This window comes from Euprymna scolopes, chromosome 9 (genome assembly GCF_053919585.1).
Source record: "Euprymna scolopes isolate OS-2025 chromosome 9, ASM5391958v1, whole genome shotgun sequence".
NCBI classification, from domain to species: domain Eukaryota; kingdom Metazoa; phylum Mollusca; class Cephalopoda; order Sepiida; family Sepiolidae; genus Euprymna; species Euprymna scolopes.
The window spans coordinates 156668918-156682752 of NC_136490.1; positions in this window are offsets into that span (position 1 = coordinate 156668918).

The window sequence follows — 13835 nt, forward strand, 5'->3', positions numbered from 1 at the left end:
CAGAGTCCTGACCTGAACCCTATCGAAAACCTCTGGCACATATTGAAAACTGAGGTTAAAAAGCGGAAACCTAGAAATTTGAGGGATTAAGAGAACTACTGCATTGAAGAATGGTCAAAAATCAGTGCTGATGCTTGTAAAAACCTTGTTGATAAATATCCAAAACGGTTACAGGCAGTTATTAAGAATAAAGGGCATGCTATTGACTATTAGTAAGAGAGGTATGAATAATTTTGGACTAGTGCCATTATTGTTTTTCTTAGTATAATGCTTCAAACTTGCATAATTTATTTATTTGTTGAGTTTAAATTAAATGCTTATGCTTGATTTATTGTTTGAAATCCCTTTAATATTGTCTATCTTCTGGTTTGAGCAATATTCTTATAGAAATCTCAAAGATCCGAGGGGTATGAATAATATCGGGCACAAGTGTATATATATGCATATATATATAGATATATACATATATATATATATATATATATATATATATATATTATAACTTATAGAAATTATTATAACTAATTATATAAATTATTATAGCTTATATAAAGTTATATGCATATTGCTTAAACACACAAGCGTTCTTTTTCTATATTTATTTATTTTATTTATTATTAGATTATTAATTCCAGTTCACTATTTAAATGAATTATATGCATAGTTTCTACATTCAACATAACTGCATTGAATTAACGATAAAAACGTTCCAACAAATGTGTGTGTGTGAGTGTGTGTGTGTGATAAAAGGACAACCGTAAATAAATATTTTCTGTTGGATCCTGGAATGTTTGTGGGCTCCAGGATAATAATTCTGCAAAAGTACAAAACATCATTGTATCTCTTGAGTTGCAAAAATACAAAATTGACGTAGCTGTTTTATCCGAAAGCCGGTTGGCCTGTAATAACCAACTTAGATGAGACGAAGATGTGTACTAATTTTTATTTTTTTTTGGGGGGGGGTCAGAGAATAATGAAAACAAACCTCGTCAAACCTCGTCAACCCGGTGTTGGTTTGCCATTAAGTCGAGCCATTACAAAATCATTTTATTTCTTGTCCAAAAGTATTTCGAATCGGATCATTACACTTTCTGTTGACTTGGAGAACAATACCAGACTTACAATCATAAATTGCTACGCCCCAAAAGAGCAAGATTAAGACAAATTTTATGATCTCCTACATACTACGACTTTTGGCCCTTTTCTCGCTGACCCCTTCTTCCCTGACCCGAACCCGTTGGACTACTTTGTCTGATTATACGTCGAAATGATTTCGCACAACAACAAATCCAGCATGATCGCCGCCATCCGCAAAGTATCTGCCAAGCTCCCACCGTGACTTGTGAAAAAGGCATGCGTCCAGTTTCGTATTTAGGCGCTGATTGAGGCTGGAGGCTGCTACATTAAATAGTTGTCAGCTGTTCTACATAAATATATATACATTTATATAAAGTTGTAGTGTTGTTTTCTGTTAGGGCGGCATTTTGAGTGATCTAACATCAACATATACATATATATATATATATATATATATATCTTTATATATATATATACACATATGTGTGGGTGCATGCATATGTGTGTATGCGTGTGTATGTGTGTGTATGAGTGTGCATGTGTGTAATAGAGAAAAATTATTGTATAATTAATAAAAATATATAAACAAATATATTTCACAAAAGTACACCTCATGATGTTGTGGGTCATGACTGCTACTAATCACTATGGCGATGTTAAGATATAAGTAGTTTAGTCTATTGTGGATGAGTCCATTATTTTTAAAAATACCACATAACAGCAAGGAAACTGTATGAATTACTTGCTTGATTCACTTTTTGGCATTTTTCTGTCTTTCCGTTTAGAATGAAATCGTTATAGTATGCAAGCGGCGAACTAAAAATACTCTCCACCAGATATTTGTCTATGAATTAAAATTCTTATAAGAAAGTGGACTTAATTTTATTTTTAAAACGTTTAATAAATCATTTTAAGCTTCAAAACTTTCTGTTCAAAGATTATATTTATGAATTAAAACGTATATGCCATAGTAAACCTTATAGGCTTATAACAGAAAAAAATGAAGAAATGTTGGCGTCGGGAAAATTAAATGCTAAGCAAAGATGAATTGATTTTTTTCTTTTTGTCGTTTTTTATTTGTTGTTTTATGTTGTTTTATGTGTTATGTAAGTAAAACATGTAAATAAAACATTCTGAATAAAACATTCTAAATAAAACATTCTGAATAAAACATTCTAAATAAAACGTGTCTTTAAAATTTGCAGGACAAATATAATCGATTTTTTAAAATATTAAATGAATTACTTTTAGTTACACAACTCATATATAAAAGGATATGTTCACTTGAGAAAATAAATATTTACATATACATAATTTAATTCCATATATTTGCAAACATATAAACAACAATAGTTTTAGCAAGCATTGAAACTGTTTAGGCGCCAAGGAGGCTAAAATCAAGATAAATTGCATGCGATATTGCTAGGTTTTATTTCCTTTTATTTTATTTGTATATAATGAAAAACTAAACATTCGAAGTAAATGAAAGAATGACTATTTAAAGGATTCGATTTAATCCTGATCAATATTTTAGGTATATGTTAAAGCCAGATATACGTAATTTACACAATCCAACTTTATGTTTTCTTAAAAACATTTAGATAGAACTAATGTAGTGTGCATGTTTTTTTACAAGGTAGTCACCACTTATCAAGGTTCGGAAGCCACTCGGGGATAAGTGTTATTGCGTGTGTACAGTACGTTAGTATTGGAGATCTGATGAAGTGTCTTACTTAAGAGAGCGGTTCATCAGGAATTTGTTTATGTTGCACTTGCAGACATCCAGGTTGTAGTCAAGTGGGAGACAGGCATACGGAAGAGAGTTCCACAGGCGTGCATTTCTAAGAAAGAAGCTTTGTTCATGGAATCTACGTTTTGGTTTTAACAGATAAAGAGTGGGGAAAGTTTTTGACAATGGGTTCAGCTAGACGGGTGTTTTTCGTGAAAGATTATCTGCCACGTTTTCTAAATTATTATATATACCATGTTAAATGAATTTTAATGATTCAAGGACTTTTCCCAAGCATTCTGCTCGTCTAGCGTTGCCGTTACATACACATGCGAAGAAAGAAAAAAGAAAAATCCAGGTCGGCAGTTTTTTTTGTTTTCTTTTTAACGATAGCTGTTAGTATCGTTAGTTTCGGTATCACTTAAAAAACTGCCAGTGTTACCTACCATACGTTTCTCTTTCTTCCACCCGCATGCTGAACCCAGCCAGTTCATTCTTATCTTCGACTTTACACGTCTATTCTCTTCGACGTCCTCTCTGCTTCTCACTGACAACAATGAATTTTCTCCTCTTTTTCCCCCTTTTTTGCGCATCCTCTCTCATTTACATATGATATTGTTAATCGCCTCGCAAGCCAGCCATCGGTCGCTGCCGCTGATATTTTCTCACACGCTCATAAGCATTATGTAATACTAGGATGTTACGCGATCTGCTTGGTAAGCTGCAAGTTTTAATAAGCTTGTAATGCTAACCTAATCATACCTCCGTCTATTATTTTACTTGGAATAACTTAGAACGTGTATTTTTTAAATCTATTTTTATTAGGTTTCATTATCCACATAAAATATGATTGAGATGATTAACAGAACGAACCATCCAGTAGATTTTCATTAACGGTAGAATGATATAAAATACTGAAAACAAACCCAGAAGGTAAATTATATGGCCACAATAATGAACTCTGATATGATATTTAGTTATTCTCGTGTCATAAATTGTGATTAATATATATTATTAAATCTGTCTCTGGCACACCTTGTATACACACACACACACACACACACACATATATATATATATATATATATATATATATATATATATATATACGAAGGTTATAAAAAGGGAACGTGAGTCTTTGAATTTTCAACGAAATGTTACACTATAAGTATATATATATATATATATATATATATATATATATATATATATATATATATATATATAGTGTAACATTTTGTTGAAAATTCAAAGACTCACGTTTCCTTTTTATAACCTTGTTTTATTTCCTGGAGTGTTTCCATTACAACTGTTTTATTAGTGGGTAGGCAATTTTCCGATTTATGTGCACATAAAAATATCCTGTTACCACCAAATTCTTCAGGTGTTTATCCATTAGATTTTTACAACAAAAGGTATATTTTTAACATGCTGAACCTCGTATTCGGGTAAAAAGATTTCCAAAGCAATGCCTCCTCACTTCCTCCAACGTTTTCTGTTATGTCAAGATAGTTTTCTGCTTTTACCCGTAGTTTCACCTTTTTCTTTTTTTGTTTATTTTTTATTTAATAATTATATATTTTGTTTTATTTCCCCATTATCATTGTTTGTCCAATTATCGTATAATTTTATATAATTTTTTTTCTACATGTTTGCGCGTTTATATTAATATTCCTGTTTTGCTTGGTGCTTGAATTCGTATTATTACTCGATTCTTCTGTTTAAAGTGGGGTCACTCTCATGGAATAATTTTTTTTATATTCAGGATTTCCTCCCTTGCATCTTGTATCTTTCCTTATATTATATGTTTCGTTTTTACTATTTTTTCCAAATCTGCTCTAGTACGGGATATTAAATATGTTTCTGTGCAAACATCCATGGATTACATCTAGCCGTTAGTTTAACATATATGTGTGTGCGTGTATATGTGTGGGGGTGCATGAGTAGTTGGACAAAGAGAAGATAAATGCGTTACACACCGCATTCGGCACATTATGCCCCTAAATTTCCTAATGTATATCTCCTGTGCACACATTGTAGATATCTATATATATGTATATATATATATATGTGTGTGTATATATATGTATGTTTATGTGTGTGTTTATGTATGTATATGTATTTACTTCCAATATGTTATATCATTGTGTAAAAAAAGAAAAATGTTCACGATATTAATACTCATTCAAAAAAAGTGAACATACATATATGCATATACTTGCCCCTAAAATAATTGACTTGCCATATATATTCAAAGTACTATTCATGAGAATCATGCAAATGATTCAAACTGCATCAATAAAATAGCGGATACCTTTAAAATAAAGTGATTACCTTTCTTGTCGATCCAATCTTCTTCTGTTCTCAAGACTGTTATGTGAAATAGCAGTTGAAGACAAATTGCTCTTTAACTTGTGTTTATACCTCATTAATAGTAACCCCACATCACTTTTTCTCAGTCTAACTTATTGTGTATTAGGATTTTCTGTCACCAGGCATTCTCAGCTGGTTATCAGTCCACCGCAGTTGTCTCTGAATATGGAATGATTCAGTTCTCAGAAATATTGCACTTTATGTAAAGGTCAGTATTGAATACTATTCTAAAAGAGTAATGCCACACATTGAGCGCATACATCTTCAATGAAATACATCCAATTATGATGCCTGTTTGGAGTCTACGACTCAGAACCGTACATGAGGATCGAAAAAATAACAGCTCGGTATATATATATATATATATATATATATATATATATATATATATATATATTGTGTCCAGTCGAATACCTCGTTCATTCCACAAACGTTAACGATGCTTTCTAAAGGCAAAGTAGATTAGCAATCCTGTTAACAATTTTATTATCTAGGGCTCACTGTGATTAACTTAAGTGCCGAGATTATGAAATGAAATGACATTGTTTGGTGTTTTACTACTCACCCTTAATTGTATTTCGGGAAATCTATGTTCTGGTGCATTCTGTTTTACACCGTCTGCTTGATTTAGAGTTGGGTAGGATTGACGCACTACTTCTTGTATACACCGCTGACTCTAATGCCAAATGATTTATACGCTGCCGTGAAACAATCAAGGAGAGACTGTGCATTTTAAACGATGTTGCTACAGGAGCAGAATTGTGATAAAAGAGTAAATCACGAATCAATCTAGTAGGAAGACGAGTCCTAGCTTTGAAACGCTGCTGCAATAATAGCCTACCAGATTATAGGAATTGAAACTGACGTCAGTGTAAGCATAACTAAATACGTATCGAGATATCAGAAAAAAGCACACAGCAATGAGTACAGGTGCAAGTAATCACACTTGTCATTTGTGGCAATCCAGCGATATATTTCGCTGTTGACCACCTAGTATTGGCAAAATTTATTTCTAAGGAAAAATCTAAGAGCATATTTGACTTCTTTGGATGCTTAGGTTTGCTAAGCATCCTGACGAACTTGATTAGCCTGAGGTTCTTTGTCTTGTTAGGTAACAGCTGGCTTTTCTCGCGCCTGTAGGACCTACACTTAAAGTTCTCTTTAACACATAAATTAACAGTTGTGTCTGAGATGCCTAAATCACTGGCAATTTGCTGAGTAGGTTGTTAGAGAGTTTCATTTATGGTTGACTGAATCTTTCCGATGATCCCATTTATTTGGGTGTTCCTGGCATTGTCCTCGCCTTAGGCCTCCGCGGCACCATTTCCAATGTGTTGCCGGATGCGTAGAGCTGTATCATCAAGCATTGAACGACCCAGATTTGCATTTCGAGGATGCTGGCAATAGACCTGTTGTCATACCTTGTATCGGTAGAGAGCATTAGTTGAATAGCGACGCATCCACGACCTTACTTGTTGTATAAAGTATCACTTTGATAGAAGGTTCCTATCGTTCTTGGGATTTGTTACATCAAGTAACAGCAAAAGAACAAACGATTTTATAACACGGAAATGAAACCATATCATCTTGTTTACGACAACAATTTTAATGTTTTATTCCTGTATATATATATATATATATATATATATATATATATATATATATGTGTATATATATATACATGTACGTATGTATAGACATGTATGTATATTTGGGTATAAACATATATAAATGTATACATACATGTTATTAGATATGCATGTATGTGTGCATATATACATGTATATGTATTTGTATGCATATATATATATATATATATGTGTGTGTGTATGTGTGTGTGTGTGTGTGTGAATGTATATGTCGCCCGAAGATATGGTTTTTCAGGTTACGATATTGAATACGACGTTTTTCTAGCCTCTCCTTATGACATTTACTCCGCTTTATGTTTCCTTTATTATATACATATGCATTATATACTGTATTCTATTGTATTTCTGATTTTTACGGGCATATCCGTTGGTACTACTCACTATGTATGTATCTATGTGTATTTAGGTGCGTAAACACGCACACACGCACCCACACACACACACACACATATATATATATATATATATATATATATATATATATATATATATATATGTGTGTGTGTGTGGGGGGGTGTGTGTGTGTGTGTGTGTGCGTGTGTATAATTATATATAGGGTGAACATAAAGTCTGTTACATTAAAAAAAGATGATTTTACTTGCATTTACGACAAGAAATTTTAAAAGAAATAAATCTAATTTTAAGGTATAATTAATATTTTAATTAAGTTTCTACATGTCCACATAATTAATGATACAAAGAGTTATACGATGTTGCTCTTCATTTAAATCATTTGCCATCTGATTTACAATAATTCCTAAAATCACATTAGTTATTTCAGCTTTCAATTTTTTTATTATACACTAAGGTTGAGGCCAATAAAATAGCCCACATCTTCCAATCCATATGTGGAAAAATTTTGGGTTAAAAAACTGTCTAACACGCAAGCCAAAATATCAAAGAGCACTGTCATGTTGAACACTGTATCATTCTCCAAGTTTAATTGTTCAAGATGCGAATGAAGTACTTATGCTGCACATCCGTGGGCTTGGAACTAATCTAAATGGTGTTGAAGCATTTCTTTTAAGAAACACCCCGGATATCTTAGCATTAATTGAGAGTAACCTGCACTCCCACATCCCCTCTTACTATATAAAACTGCCGGGATATCTCCCACTCTGCCGGAAGGACTCTGACAGACATATGCACGGACTTGGAATCTATATTCGAAACCCACTCCCTTTGACTGGAGAAACCAAACTGGAATCGGGCGATAAAGTCTGTATGTATTTTAGACTTAACATGCAACATAACATTAGTTACTTTTATTTTCTCTACCGCTCTCCCTCGACTCAAGACAGTTCCCTAATAAAACAAAATATCTGACAGCATAGATACAGCACTTTACCTCGACACTAGCGCATAAGTGCATGTATTTGGTGGCTTCAATGTCCACCACAGCAACTGGCTTGGATTTTCTACTTACACAGATGAAGCTGGTAGCACAAAACATAGCTTCTCTATATCTCAATCCCTATCACAAATGGTTACGTTTCCAACCCGTTTTCCAGATCAGCAAGAAAGACACGCATCACTTCTACATGTTTCTGACCACAATTCACGATGATTGTGTTACGAATGCCCACAGGCCACTTGGTAACGCTGATCATGCAGTGATAATGGTTGAAATCCCCCTAAACAAAACTGTAGATCATTAGACTGTTTTCTCAGCAACCGAGAAAATTAACCACCTCCTCTCTGTCTTTACTTTGCGGACAAACACCACACCAGACGATCTGAAAATCACCCCATCTCAGGTGCATGCTATCATAAAAAATCCTGACACTTCAAAAGCATGTGGACCTGATCTCATCCCAGCTGTGCTATTAAAAAGTCCTCCGCCGAAGTAGCGCCCGTTCTCTCCAAACATTACAGCAAATACCTTAATGAATCTTGTTTTTTCTGCCTGCTGGTAAACTATTCTGTGGTACCAGTTTTCAAGAATTCTGGTGAGAGTACTGGCTCAGTATATTATCGCCCCATTAGCCTCCTCACACTTTTCGCCGAAATATTTGAGTCCATTATTAACAACGCCCTAGTCCACCACCTTACACATGCTAAGCTTCTGACCGACCAACCATATAGATTTAGACAAGCCCGTGCCACAGCAGACACCCTAACTGTAATCTCTGGATATATATATATACAATTTATTGGACAAAGCAGCGGAGGGTAGAGCGGTAGGTCTAGATATATATGTGGCTTTTGACAGGGTATGGCATGAAAGTCTTCTCCGGAAAATCAGATCATACGGTATCACTGGAGGAATATTAACATAGTTAAATCCTTCTTAGATAAGATAAAAATCCAGGTTATCCTTGACGGTCGTACATCTAAACAATATGATATAAATGTGGGAGTGCCTCAAGGGCCTGTCTTTGTACATCTATTATTCCTAATATTCAAAAATGACCTCCCCGACAAAATTGTCTGTGAGATGGGTATATGCTGATAACACCACTCTCTATAACAGACAAACCAAATGAACATATCTAAAGAAATGGTCGAAAAACTAGAGGATGATCTCCAAGCTGGATTGGAATGGAGACAAAAAAGTATGGTCACATTCAATGCTGCCAAGACTAAACTTGCTTCCTTCAATAATTACAAGAAACCTTCTGTACCAACAATTACAATGGCCAAAGACTCTTTATCTGAAAGTATATATTTTAAACTCCTCCGCCTAACGTTCAAATGAAACATGAGTTGGAACAATTACATTGAGAGCATTGCCAATACCGCTACGAAGAAGGTTGGTTCTCTGTACCGTGCTAGAAAGCTGCGAACGCCCGAAAGTAGTCAGCACCTCTATAAAACCACCATTCGCGCATGTATGGAGTATTGTTGTCATTTTGGGGCTGGTGCATCTGCTGCTAGTCTCTCGCTCCTAGACAAGGTTCAAAAGTGAGTCGTCAACCTGATAGGTAATCTAAGCTTCAGCCTCTGTCCCATCGACGAAATGTAGCATCCGTCTTTCTTTTCTACAAGTGCTTTAACGGTGACTGTTGCGACGAATTGCAAGCACTTGTAACCCCTCGACGTAAATCCCCGACAAACTCGACAAGAAGCTAAACCTCACCCTTTCACAGCAGTGATTCCTAGATGTAAGAGAGCTTTCTACTCCAGTAGTTCCTTCCCCAGAAACGCTAGACTTTAGAATTCCCGTCCGGGTTCGTGCTTCCCCAACTGTACTGACATGCAGAAGTTCAAGTGCAACGTGAACCGACATCTTCCTGCCGAACTCCACACATAGTACGCCTGTAGCTTATGTCTCTGAGAGTAGCCCCTACATAAAAGTGGCAATGTGCCTTGTTTGGGGCGAAAATGTAAAAAAAAAACAACTAAGTGCATATCGCTGTTTACATGCTCATCAAAATATTTGGCTCTACGACCGACATTTTCCACAGTACACATCAACATCAAGATTCCGGAAGAGTGCTATACTATGAGAAAACAATTCCAAAATAAAGAGCGTAGTATTTAAGTTTTGATCTTAAGAAAATTGAGATAAGTCATGAGTACTGTCGGTTTCAAACCTAACGATAGGTGAATGTTTTAGATTCCTATATCAAGCGCTCTTCAGCCGATAGGAGACGAGTACCTGCATAAAAATGCTGAATATGAGGATCTATAACTCTCCCTCATTATCAGGTATGAAAGTGAAGGTACCAGGGACTTATCTGATCTAAACTATATATATATATATATATATATATATATATATATATATATATATATATGTGTGTGTGTGTGTGTTATATAAGAAATTTTGTCTGTATATAAAATATCCTTGCATATGGACGCGAAATCAACTCAGTTTACCTGTATGAAATTTCATACACAGGTACTTTCTGGGTCTGGCAGTCTGCTTAGATAGGTTTTTCATCGAAATGTTTTCAATAAGTATCGATAACTGATAATCGATATCATATATTAAAGTAAAAAATAGGCGATTTGTACTATTGTTAACACATTGTACAGGTTTACATCACAGGTGCATTTTAGGAAGTTTTAGTTTAAACATGCAGAAACGTCAGGCATGTAAAATATACTGGAGGCTTTTCATATTACAGGGTCGCGTTAAAATGAAGATTTGTGGTAAGAGTTCTATGATACTTAACATTTACATGTTAAACGTAAATTGAACGTATTTAAGCCCACAATCTAACTTATTTACAATTTAAGACCAGGCATAAAAATCAACAGAAGGTTCTTCGATATGGCAGGAAAGCGATCGAAATGTATGCTTCTCTTTAGACCACTTTTGAAGCGTGATACTTGACTTTTCAATTTTAAACTTTAATGCTAGTAATTATATAAAAATAATTTATTAAATAATCAGGATTTTCTTTAGAGTGCAATGTAAACTACAATATATTGTGAACTAAATCACTGCGAGAGGCATGTGAGCTTCCTGCCGGTGCACCGCGATATGCCCCCAACTGCAGCAGGCAATCAATCGATTTGATTGAAAAATAGACGATTTCGCCGATTTCGGTGGCAATAAAAATAAAAAAAATATATTGCGGGCAACGTCGGATCACACTAAAATGAGCATTTCTTGAGGTCATTTGCGAGCACCGATCCCATTGATATTTCCAGGTGTTTTATCTGCTCTCCACTTATCTCGAAATTGTTTCCAGTCGTCCCGGACTGCTTTTGCCACTGTACTCACAGTGCCGATCCATGAGAGGTGTGACCGAGGATTGCGCAAACCTTGTTTCAAAAGTACACACGCAGCTATCCCTACAGGAGTTTCCTTTGTCTTTTAAGACTGAAGGAGGCAGCATCATCATATTAGGCAAGTGTACTAATCTATGATTAACTGACCTTGTGGTGTTCATTCTTCATGATAATATGATTATATATAATTGCTACTTGTATAGTTAAAATGTACTATTACGTTTCTAGTTTTAATAAATCCTATCCTTATGTCATATTGTTTTAATCACTCTGATGATTCACAAACAATCCTAGAAATCTTATATCTAACTAGCAAGAGGGGGCGGGCGTTGCCCGTTCGAATAAAATGGGAAAACGTGGTAAGCGTTTCTCAATCGTAAAAAAAGAACGCGGCTAGGTTCCCATCGGCAGAAGCGAAACTGGAAGCATATTTTTTAAGCAAGATTAAAAGAAAAACAATGACGAACTCACATAACTGAAGTTAGTAACTGGGCACTTTTACCGATGTTTCGACGATTACGCAGATTTGTTAACGTCGCTAAGTTAGTGTTTACAAACGGAAGAACATAACGACGATTATTGCACCGAAACAAAGTTTTATATGACCAACCCCCTCTTCAATTTAAATGAAATTTCTACACGAAGTAATAGAGGATTTCTTTTAAATTTTTCAGTATGTTTGGTCTTAACAATCGTTCAATCGAACAATGCCGGTTCGATGCGCATGAGAAAAGTTTTAGAGGAATATAAGCACACAAATACATAAATATTCGCCCTTTATATAAAAGAGTGTTACCTTTTCTTACTAAAATACTGTGATCTCAATTTATTATTAACATTAAAATTTTTGACTCTTATTTCTTTAGCTTCACCCAGTTATCTTAATGAATAGATTAAAAAGTGCATACATTATAGTTTTGTAATATTATTACAACGCAATAAACTCGTAAAAATATAATGTTTAATATATATTTTTGTTCTTTTCTTCTGTTTCTTTCTACTTAATTTGACAAGTCTTTGCTATCCACTAGCGTAGACATCTGAACTCATTAAAATAGACAAAGCCACTGATTATTGAGTCTAGGGGCTACTGATTTAAGCATTTCCTTTTTCTCCTAGTGAGTTCAACAAATTTTTCTAACGGTCCACAACAGTAATCATTATTTTTTCAAGCCTTTCAAATCATCATTTTCTGTTGAACAAAATCCGACTTAATTTGATAACAAATTAACAAACTCAAAACAATAATTTGGAGCGCTTTAAATCTTAATGTAATCTACGAGCGTGGTAATTTAGATGTACAACGTTTCTTCGCCGAAGAAAAATGTCATTAAGAAATTGGCACACGAAAGAGACAAACTAGAAAGTACTTTCTCATTAAAGAGTTTTGCTAAAGTAGTAAATGAAAAATCGTTTGTTACAATGTTATATTATTACTTATTAGTAATTATTAGTTTATCTCATTAAGTTTAGTTCTATATTTAAAATGCAATGAGCATTATTTTATAGAAATAATAGTGAACTCATATTTGCTGCGCGGTTGTGTGTTTTTTTCTATAAAAAAACTATTTAAGTGCTATAAAGAAATACATGAGCGTTAACAAAATATATACGTTTATTATATATTTATTTATGTTATGGAATAACCTAATATCCCTTCATAGATGAAATGAACAATAGATATATTGACCCTCTCTCGTGACTTAGGCAGAAAGAAAAGAGACAGGAAAAGAATAAGAAAATATATCGAGTACCACTTATGTCACACGTATTCCCTTGAAAATAACCCCCGTTGTCTTTCGCCTAAACCCTGTGTTTCTTGCTGTATTCTTATTTAAAAGTAAGGATATAACAAATGATGACATTTTCGAATTCACAAAAAGGAAACTTTAAGCCAAAAAGATATTGGATAACGAATGGAAATAATACTGCATAGAAAAAAATCAACTACTGAAAAAAAAAGCTACGACACACACAAAAACTAAGTTATTTTTTTTGTTAATTCAGTCTGTTAGGGTACTACTGAAAAAAAGAGAAATTAACATTTCACGAAGCATGGAAAAGAACAGTTTTTTTCTCGGAACGGAAGTAAGTTGTCCATTTCAGATTACTTTTGTTTCATAAGAAGAGTAAATACGTCGGAAAAGAACGCACGTATGCCGGTAAACCCCTCCAATAACCTTGTCTACAAAATAATGTTTTTCTTTTGTGTGGTTTAAGAATAAACTATTCAGTGAATTTATTTAATTCCGTGTTCAGGTACTGTTGACCTATTGTTTTTTTTACTGTGTTTAAAAAAAGAAAAATTATTCGGCCTGGAACAA